At 42.4% G+C, this 10,801-nt stretch overlaps 1 long non-coding RNA gene across 1 annotated transcript; it reads right to left on the bottom strand.

The window, feature by feature from the left end:
• Window positions 1–1,216: 1,216 nt before the first annotated feature.
• LOC145719215 (uncharacterized) lies at window positions 1,217–9,265 on the bottom strand. The gene is made up of 3 exons (XR_014142250.1): window positions 6,958–9,265; window positions 5,127–5,256; window positions 1,217–1,571 (listed from the first exon to the last, which is right to left on the bottom strand). It is a non-coding gene; the product is annotated as an uncharacterized LOC145719215 (long non-coding RNA).
• Between the last annotated feature and the right edge of the window lie 1,536 nt (window positions 9,266–10,801).

The following is a 10,801-nucleotide window of genomic DNA, read 5'->3' as shown; positions in this document are numbered from 1 at the left end:
TGCTTCAAACCCTCACTGTTCCAGCTCCTGCTACCATCTGATTGGAACCCCCTGAGAAACCCTGAGCCCAAAGCACCCATCCCAATGCTCACCCAATTCCTGACCCATTCAGAAACTGTGAGAAATACTAAAATGACTGGTGTTGTTTTAAAAGTTGGCAAGTTTGGGCACCTGGGTGGCTCAGTCGGTTAAACATCTGACTTTAGCTCAGGTCATGATCTCGGGGTCCTGGGATCGAGCCCTGTGTCAGGCTCCCCACTCAGTGGGAAGTCTGCTTGTTCCTCTCCCTCTGCCTCTCCATCTGCCTCTCTCCCTCTCCCCCTGCTCATGCTCTCTCTCTCTCACACATAAATAAATAAATAAAATCTTTAGAAAAAAAAAAGTTGCTAAGTTTTTCAGTGATCTGTTACACAGCAACAGATAATCAGGAGGGCTTGCAGCCCTCTTTGTATCAAGTAAGAGTGATATCCATCAGTTTCACAGGACAAGGCCATCCAGGAATTTCTAGCATCTAAACACATTTGACATACTTAATATTGTATATATGTGAAATACAAGAATCTTTCTTAGTTGCAGCTCCTAATAGAACTTAAAGCTAAGAATACTCGCCTTGCTATAGTTACTGTCTAGGGTACTATTCCTCCTAGAACTATTGTGTAAAAGTAAGGAAAACTACAGCAAAGCAATCTTGCGAAAGAAGAACAAAGTTGGAGATATCACAATTCCAGATTTCCAGATATACTACAAAGCTGTAGTGATCAAAACAGTATGGTTCTGGCACAAAACCAGACATATAGCTCCATGGAACAGGATAGAGAATCCACGGATAAACCCACACCTATATGATCTATTAATCTAAAACAAAGGAGGCAAGAATATACAATGGGGAAAACACAGTCTTCTTCAACAAATGGTGCTGGGAAAACTGGTCAGCCAAATGCAAAAGAATGAAACTGGGATATATATAAAGGAGTATTACTCAACCATGAAAAAAAACGAGGTATTCCCACTTGCAACAACATGGATGGACCTAGAGGGTATAAATGCTAAGTAAAATAGGTCAGACAGAGTAAGACAAATACCATATGATTTCATTTAAATGTGCAATTTAAGAAACAAATGAACCAACAAAAAAAAGCAAATGTCCAGATGGACAAAAAAACAGACTCTCAAATATAGAGAACAAACTGATGGTTGCCAGAGGGAAGGTGAGTGGGGGGCGGTGAATGGAATAGATAAAGGAGTTTAAAAGTCTACGTACTGTGACGAGCACTGAGTAATGTATACAATTGTGGAGTCATTATACTGTATACCTGAAGGGAAATTTAATACTGTATGCTAATTATACTTCAGTAGAAAAAAAAAAAAGAAAACGACAGTGACACACTGAAGGTGTTGCTATACATATGCATTATAACCATCCTATGTTAGCCAAGCAAATCAAGCATGAAATTTAAAAAACGAACTCACCCCTTTTCCTCCTGACTTTTGGTCAAATGGTACCATGGTGATTTGTTTGGAATCCCGTTGATATGTACAGTAGTGCTTCACCCAAGAAGTTCCAAAGTGACCTGCAAGGTAGTATTTCCCATGAAACATCTCTATGTGTCGAACGCATGCTGGAAATACACACAGCCCACAACCCACAGTGCTCACCTACCCTTAAACTGTTTCTAGGGGCAATGTAATCTCCACCAGCTAGACTGGAACAGGCAGAAATCTGATCCCACGGGCTGGAAATGGAACTGACCCAGGGCTTTCCCCAGGGACCAAGGAAGACTGTTTCCCACTAAATGCTGCATCCAATGGGTCTTAAAATATAAGGGAAGTAGAGGTTCCCTGGGGAAATTAATTCTCTTTCCCATCATCAATCTCCACTTGAAGTTTCCTTCTCCCCTGACAGAAGTAAGATGATTGAGGAAAGAACAGAGAAAAGCTCCTCAAAGTGCCTGTCACTGTTCCCATCTGGTGTGATGACTTCATGCTTCCCACACAGCTGCTCTGCAACTCTCTGCAAAGACATACAGAGGTTCTGACCTACTGCCAAACCCCTAATCTGTACTTTACCAGACTCAAGATGATCTGAAAAGCAGACAGGCAAACTCTGACACAAAGATGTAAATGGAAGTAACTATAAATACCCAAATGTAATCTAAGGAGTCTGTCCCTCAATATTATCCCTCAGGAAAGAGGGAGATGCCCTTCAGTCAAATCCTGATTTTACCTGGTGGTTGGCTAACTACTTTATCTTGAATAACAAAATATTATTAGAGGAAGAAGGCATAATCAGCATTATTAGCCTCCAAGGTCCTCAATCAACACTAGCCTTAGATGCTCAAAGAGATCACAGAGCAGAAATGGTTTTGTTGTTGTTGTTGCTGCTGTTGTTTTTAAGTAGTAACATGAGATTTAACAAAGATTTAGTAGTTATTTTTCAGGGTATCAGTGCCCATAGCAAATGTGGAATATTACGTAGGAAATGAAAAAAGTAAAAAGCAACATAATAAGTGTCTACATTGAAGCATCAAAGACAAAAATACCAACCATTCTAATTTATTTTTGTGGCTCAGAGAAAAAATTCCAAGGATAGCACAACACAAAGATTCCTAAAGTTCTGTATCTTAAATCATCTGAGCATCCAAACAAATAAGAACAGTACTGGACTTGGATTTAGCCTACTGAATAGAACAGAAAGCCTTAAGTCCATCCTGACAATAAGATGGATGGATGGATGGATGGATGGATGGATGGATGGATGGATGGATGGATAAGAAAGGAGAGAAGAAGAGAATGAGGAGGGGAGGGCGGTTGCTTCCTTGCAGTACACTAACTAATAAATGTGGGAGAGTGACAGAGCTGAGAAATCACCATTTTGCAACCATCACAGTAACCATCTGTTTAGGCAAGAACTGCCAGTGGATGCTAACTCTAGCAAAGCTTGATGAGAAAGATATGGTCTTAAGGGGTCTCCCCATACACTGCTAATGAGCTACAAGGGAAGAATAGTGACTGTACAGTGGATAAACTAAATGATACTTTGAGTGAGTGACCAAAATTAACATCACCACTGAGGGGCAGATGGCCATCCTGTGCCGCTAGACGTGGTACCCAGATAAGAACACAAATGTTACTACTTATATAGGATTTGACAAGGGATGCCTAACCTGAATCTAATCACCGGGGAACATTAGACAAACCCCCAGTGAAGAAAATTCTAGAAAAGAACTGGCTTATACTCTTCAAAAATGTGTCATGAAGGACAAAGAAAAGCTGAGGAATTATTACAGAGTAAGTCATGACAAACGCAGTATGAAGTCCTATCTAGACAGAAGGAAAAGAAAATGCTTTATAAGGGCATTACTGGGACAACTGACAAAATTGGAATAGGACCTGTCATTTACATTAAATATCTTATCAATGTTACATTTGCTGGATATGGAAACTATACTGTGGTTACATAAAAAGAATAGGAAATACACACTAAAGTAAAGAAGCATGGGGTATGGAATCAGTTCCAAAACGAGTCAGAAAAAACGGCAATGTGTGTGTGTCTCTGTGACTGTGATATGTGTACACACACACCCAGAAAGAGAAAGAACTCTATAAATTGTGGAACAATGGTAAAAATTCATGCATCTAGATAAAGGGCATATAGTTGTTCATTATACTCGTCTTGCAATTTTTCTTCACATTTCAAATTATTTCTAAGTAATAAGTCACCAAAACTTTCAAATGAAAAAAGCTGTGTCCCATTGATATGCTCTAGACTCATGTGTTTGAGAGTTAAAATCTGGTTCTAATGATTATCAAGACATTCATGTTTTAAAAAGCATGTGAAGTGTTTGAATAAAATTGGTTTATTAATGTGAGTGCAGATTACATATATGTAAGTGAATAATATTAATAAATTAAGTATTGTAAGTGGACACTGAACTATATTCAAGTTGACCTTAAATTTTTTGGGGTGGCTCTTCTCATTGGGTAAAAAAGGTAACACCTTATATTGAGGTCTACACAAAACACAGTACTAAAGTACCTTCCACTTCTTATAAACCTCAACAAGCTCATCCCTGTAAGATTAAAGGGCATAAAAACCCTCAAGATAACCAATGCCTCCAAACTCAAACCCCACTACTGCCCCCATTGTCACCAGGCAACAATTTTAGGGCCAAGCAAACTTTTGAGCAATCACTAACTAGAATAATCACTGAAATCAAGTGTTCTGTTCCATTAGTAAGCTTCTAGGAGTGAAGACATTTGCCTCACCCTGAATCAACAGAAGGACAGTAAAGAGCACAGAACCAGCAAAAATCTGGGAGAATTAACATGTCCAACTGAAAAAGGAGGGATGGTAGACTAGGAGAACTATCCATTAAAGAAAAAAAAAAATTGACCTTCTTCTATCCCTCGCACTCCATGAGCTAAGTCTGGAAGTGCTACCCTCAAAGCACGGCCCCATCAAAAAGCCTTTCCCCAGACCTATCGCAGTAGCCTATGAGTCATCACAAAGAAGTCTGGATTAGCAGCACCTGGTGTTTCTTTCCTTGACATCACATTGGCAGGACAACGGATTTCTCTTCCTACCTCTCGGAGTGAGTTTGTGTTTCTACTCACAAAATGTAAGGGTTGAAATGACAGCAATTGAAGAAAGGAGGTGAGAAGGCCTAAGTCATGACTATTTGGTCCTTGCCGAACCAAGTCTTGAATGGAACAAAATCATTCCATATTAAGTCCACCCAAGGATATGACTACTGATAGACAGTAAGGTCTAGCATGCAAGGCCCTTTCAGAGCCTCTATGCCAAGCGTGCGACAGCTAAAGCCATGCTAAGCGTTCAGGCATGTCAAGTGTGATATTAAGGAGAAAAAAATCACCACAGAGCCTCAATGAATTCCAGGTTCCTGAGGGAATTTCCAGTTACAAAGAAAACAGAACATATCACGGGGAGGTAGACAAGACCTTTTGGGTATCTTTCCCTTAAAAAACTCAACTATCAGCTACTCTCATCAACCGAATCTATATTTACAGAAGCTGTGCTCTAGGCGAGGCACTACTAGACACACCCTCTACCTCCCGGGCAAAAGGCCTAAGTGTACCCCAAGCCATCGTTCACCACCAGCACTCACGTTTCTCCTGAACGTACAGGTACCCTTCCATGGTGTAGGGACTGATGGTCTTGTGCTCAAGGGGATTCTCCTTCATCTTTTTCATCAGTGATTCCACTTCTGACCTGGTGCCTTCAAAGCGATTTCTTGTCTAGGATGAAAGGCATTTAAATCAAAGAAATGAAACCTTGTTCTCATCTCTAACAATTCACAACATCAACCTATGAATCCTTAGATCTAAAACCAGGTAAGGAACATTGAGCCACCTAGGAATTAGGCAAATACTTTCAAGAAGTACCTTTTGACCATAAAATCCTATACCAGAATGACTCTCAAAACTCTCAAGATCATCAAAATCACCTGGACAATGTGGAGAAAATACAAATGTCCAGGCATCACCCCTAAAGATTAATTTAGTACCCCTGGACCCAGAAATGTGCATTTTAAACAAGCATCCCAAGGGACCCTGATTCAGATAGTTCACAGAACAGTCCCCCAAGCTCCCTTCAAGACAGAGGGACTTAGGGGCACCTGGGTGGCTCAGTTGGTTAAGTGACTGCCTTCGGCTCAGGTCATGATCCTGGAGTCCCGGGATCGAGTCCCACATCAGGCTCCCTGCTCAGCAGGGAGTCTGCTTCTCCCTCTGACCCTCCTCCCTCTCATGCTCTCTGTCTCTCATTCTCTCTCTCGCAAATAAATAAAATCTTAAAAAAAAAAAAAAAAAGACAGAGGGACTTATTTCTCCAACTGCAGGAATACCACTTGCTGATGGTTCATAGATGGTTCCTTCCTCAAAAGGGAGCTGGTTCACTCAAGGTAACTCCTTTCCCCAGCGCAACCTGCACCCCATGACTAGTCAAGGCTAGGGGCAAAAGGGGAAGGGGTCCAAAGCCTGGCACCCTTGCTTCTATTGAAGTCACTGTGAAGGTCGATAACAGCTCCAGGACACCCCAGGGCATTGACTGAGGCCTCACAGCTCAACTTCTCTGGCAGGGGTCTGCTGCCCTCTCTCTCACGGGTGATTTTTCTGACCCTACTCCCCTGTAAACCTGCTACATGTAAACCTCCACGTCCGAGTCTACCTTCTGAGGAAGCTGGCCTAAGGGGAAGCCATGCTTTGGGAAACCTTGTCTGTTTTCCAAAACAACACAGAGAACCGTGGCAGGGCAAGCTCCAGGCTTCTAAACCCATGCAATAAAACTCACAAGGACACACTTGGGTTTCTTTTCTACACAGCATCATCTAGAGACAAAGACAACACGCAGACTAATATAGCCAGCCACATAGTGACACAGGGGTTTGAGACCAGTAACTGCTAACCAAACGGCCCTTAGCACAATTCTGAGCACCAAAAGGTCCTGCTGGTTAAAATGTGGGGAAGGAGACTGGGAGTAAATGGCTCTGACTTGGATTTCCTGTGAGCCTTACTAAAAGTTAAACAAGATCATATCCTTTGAGCTGGAGGCCAGCATGTATGCCCCACCCCCAACCCCTGAACACCCTCCAAGGTCTCTTGTGGCCAGGCAGCTAGATGCACAGAGGGAGGCTGGGCCTTCCACTGCCAAAGGAAATCCTGACTCTGGTGCTACAGATTTAAAACAAAAATATCAGCAGGACTTCCGAAAACATAAATAGTGCTTAGAAATAATGGAAAAGAGGTTGATGCTCTAACCTGGGGCCATCAAGCACCCTACAAATGTCTGCCCCCAGCTGCCCTTTGAACCCAAGCAAGACCCATCTTCCTCATCTGCATTCCAATCCAAATAAGTGATCTCTATGCAATCAGACCCATACTTTGTGTTCTTTCCTTTTCTCAACCAGGAAAAGGAAGCCTATCTCTTTGCCCACTCACATTCTGTATGCTGATGGTCAACTCAGTCTTGAAGTCGCTGAAATCCTTGGCCAGTTCATAACCATGGTGATAGAAAGTGAAGAGTCCTTGCAAGAATGCCAGTAGCTGTAATGAAAGAAGAAGGGCAGAGTTCACATAAGCATGTTAAATAGGTATTATGCAGCTTTACCTGAGTTCCCAACCTTGATTTGAAAGGCTAGAATACAGTAATAAAAATGCCTATCACCTACTGAGCTTACTCGTATGCCAGGCACTGTAACATCGTATGTCTGCTCTCACTAAATGCTCTTAACAGCCTAGCAGGTAAGTACTACGGTTGTCTCCATTTCAATATTGAGAAAGCAAGTTCAGAAAGGTTAAGTAACTTGCTCCAAAAGACAAAGTAAGCAGCAACCAGGATTTGAAACCAAGTCTCTTCAGCATCAACATCCAAGCTCTTACTCTGAGCCTCAGTACCTTCAAAGAAAATCATTTCTTCAGAAATTGAAGACCAGTCTCCTTCAAGTCCAACTCAGTCTCCATCAAATACATCTGTAGTATCAGGTTACCATGCGGAAAAGTATAGTTATATTGACGGCCAACAGAGAGGGGAGAAGAGGAAGATGGTATGTCCTGAGTCCGCAGTGTCACAGGCAAAGTCAAATCAAAGAAAATCACCCAGATCAGACTTCAGCTCAAATGTGCTTCTGTGCTCTCCCTAAACTACCCACAGGTAAACACCAGGGATGCCATTATTAAAATATTCCCATGTTCCCACATCTTCAGTTATGATGGTTCCCTAAATTCTCATTTAAATCCCCTCGAGCTAAAAGGTATTAAGTCCATTCACTTTGTAGTCTTGTATTTAGTGAAGAGTGAAAACATCTGTTCAGCCTGATTCTCACAACACACCTTCATACAGTGAAAACTATGAATGTTCCCACCCTGAGTCCTGCCAATCTTCACTTCTCCAGGCTAACCAATGTTCCTACCTTACTTCCTCCCAGAACCTACACACAAAGCTACTGTTTTTAGGTTTCCCTGGCCCCTTCCCAAGTTCTATGCATCTTGCCTCAGTTCCAAATCTCAACCTGGAGAAAGGATTGCAATACAAGCCTTAACAAAGTTTTAGAAGAACCAGAACTTTACCTTGTCACAATCTCTGTCATACTGCATTTGGGGACTCCATCCCTGTTCTAACTCAAACTTTTCAATGCCAACTCACATTTTCTGAGTGGTCCACTCTGACCTCCCTGACCTGCTCTAACACATGTTACATCAAGATACAGTTGCTTTGTTTTATATTGTTATTTAATTTTCCAGTCCCTCAAACGAACATACCTCTAGTAATTAAACATATTCTCACTTTGTTTTTTCACCTAACTCTCCTCTTCTGAGAGAACCCTCTTCTGAGAGGCAGTCCTAACAATGATGGCAAAGGAAACAGCCCACCCCCGTTCATCTCCCACCTGGCTTGTGGCAGGAATGGTAAGCATTGTATGGTATGTGCTACATGGTAAGGTATGTGCTACGTGGTATGGTATGTGCTACTCTACCTGAGCTCAGAGCAAAGAATGGTCTTTGGACTGAGCCACTGCCCAACCCAGTTGATCAAAGAGCTCTGTATTGTGAAGTCAGGCAAAACCCAGCTTTTAATAATATGATATCCCAACTTCCCACTGCTATTGTCCCCAGAGCAACTATTCCCTTAGATTCTCATGGGAGGTCAGAAAGCAGGCCTGCTGGGTCCTCTGGCTCAAAAAATATCTTGTGACGCCATATACAGATCACTAATATAAATCAATGAACGAGTGGTAAACCACATAGAGTCACCAAAGACTAATAATAAATTATTTTCTTGAAAGATGATGGAAGCTTTTGAACTTCCACCATATAAAATACTTTTTTGAAAGGAACGCTCAGGGTTTTCCAGCTAGATGGCTCCAGGAATAGAGAAGAAGAGGCCCTTATGCCAAACCTAGTGTCAGTGTTCACAATGAAAACTGTTGTTTCTTATCTTTTCCTTCCCCCCATTCTCGAATGCTGTGCCCATCACTTTTCGAAGGCACTGAATCATCCTCTCCTGGAGAATAATGCAGAAGATAAGCAGCTAATTCCAAAGCCATTTCTCCTGTTAACTCTGATTTATTTTCCACTTAAAGTCAACAGGGCCTCTCTTGTCCAAGGTAATTAAATATATCCTCCAACAGCTCACTAAGACACCACCTGGGCATGCACACAAGTGTTCAAGGCAGAGAGTGACTAGTATTTATTTTGGTTTTCACTTCCTTTGATATCATGCTTGATTGTCCACTTCCCTATGGGAAATGATTCCATAGATATTGTTATCCTTGGCCCCCTTCCCTTCTCCCCTGCCCGCATCTCTCTTCCCCTGGCACACCTCCTGACATCCCCTTCCCACACACTGCATGAACCTTTGAATCCATTACCCAGTGGGAAATGAAAGTTCACTCCCCAGAGGGCTGGGCGAGGTCCTCAAAAGACCCCAGAGATGGATCATCTGTCTGCCTAAAAGAAATGCTTGTACTCAAACACAAAGAGGAAAAGCTTATTGTAGCCTCACCTTGGTTGGCAGATAAGTCAGCACATCCATAGAGGCTCCTCCCTGAACAGCCAGGGACACACAATCAGAGCGCAACAAAGGCAATACCAAAGAAAGACCTTCCCCACCTCCTTTTGCCTTCAAGGACCCCCATCCTTATTTTCTTCAGAAAATAACTTTTAAAAAAAAATCTATTCCTATTTCCTACAAGACAATATAGCATATATATTTTTTAAGTAAGCAAAAATGTAAGTGCTTCATTCAGTGACAATTGTACCAGTCTGGACTATCTGATAAATTTAGGTTGCTTCCATTCATAGAACAAAGCTACTGTTACAGGCTGAATAGTGTTCCCCCAACCCTGACAAAAAAATGATGTTGAAGTCCTAATCCCAGTAACTCAGAATGTGACTTTATTTGGAAATAGAGTCTTTATGGAAGTACTCAAGTTAAAATCAGGCCAGCAGGTCCTGATCTAAAATGACCAGTGTCCCCATAAAAAGGGGCTATTTGGACAGAGAAGCACAGGCATGATAACCACATGAGGACAAGGGATAGCAGTGATGCACGTATAAAGCAAGGAATGCCAAATACTGCCAACCAGCCACCAGAAGCTACAAGGAAGAAAGGATATCTTCCCTACAGGTTTTAGAGGGAGCATGGCCCTGCTGACACCTTGCTCTTGGACTTCTAGCCTCTAGAACTCCAAGAGGCAGGCAGTTTTTATTCTGAGAACCCAGTTGGTGGTACTTGGTTATGGCAGCCTTCACAAACAAATATAACCACCAAGAATCACTCATTCGCATGACAAAGAGAAGGGCAGACAGTAGAGTGATGATGAGCTGTGCTGGGCAAGCCATGTAATCCCCTGTAACTCTTCTTTTCCAGGAGGACACTAATGCTACATGCTACTGCACTGGGTGGTGGTGAAGACAGAGATCACCTACATAACAGCCTTAGCGCAGGAGTGCCGACAGGAGCTGTTCAGCAAGACGGATATACTTAGACGGATGTGTTAGAAGATGCACTGTGGTGGCGGTGTCCAGCCCAGCCTGAGGAAGGGGGGAGCCCAAGATAGGATGCAACAAATCAAAGTAGAAAATGAAGACCTACGGTGGGGCAGAAGTAGTGAGAAAGGACAGGAAGGCACAGCACCAAAAAATATTCTCAAGGTACAACTCAGAGAATGTAGTGTCTGATGAATGTGGGGAATGAGTTCTCCGTAGCACTCCGTAACCTCCAATTATGAAAACTCAGGGAACAGACGGAACGTGGCTTCACCTTCAAGAAATCAGGATGTCA

Source organism: Leptonychotes weddellii, unplaced genomic scaffold, assembly GCF_054177405.1.
Source record: "Leptonychotes weddellii isolate Sample4059 unplaced genomic scaffold, ASM5417740v2 HiC_scaffold_3466, whole genome shotgun sequence".
NCBI classification, from domain to species: domain Eukaryota; kingdom Metazoa; phylum Chordata; class Mammalia; order Carnivora; family Phocidae; genus Leptonychotes; species Leptonychotes weddellii.
The sequence above is the reverse complement of the archived record's forward strand: the minus strand, read 5'-3'. Positions and strand labels throughout refer to the sequence as shown.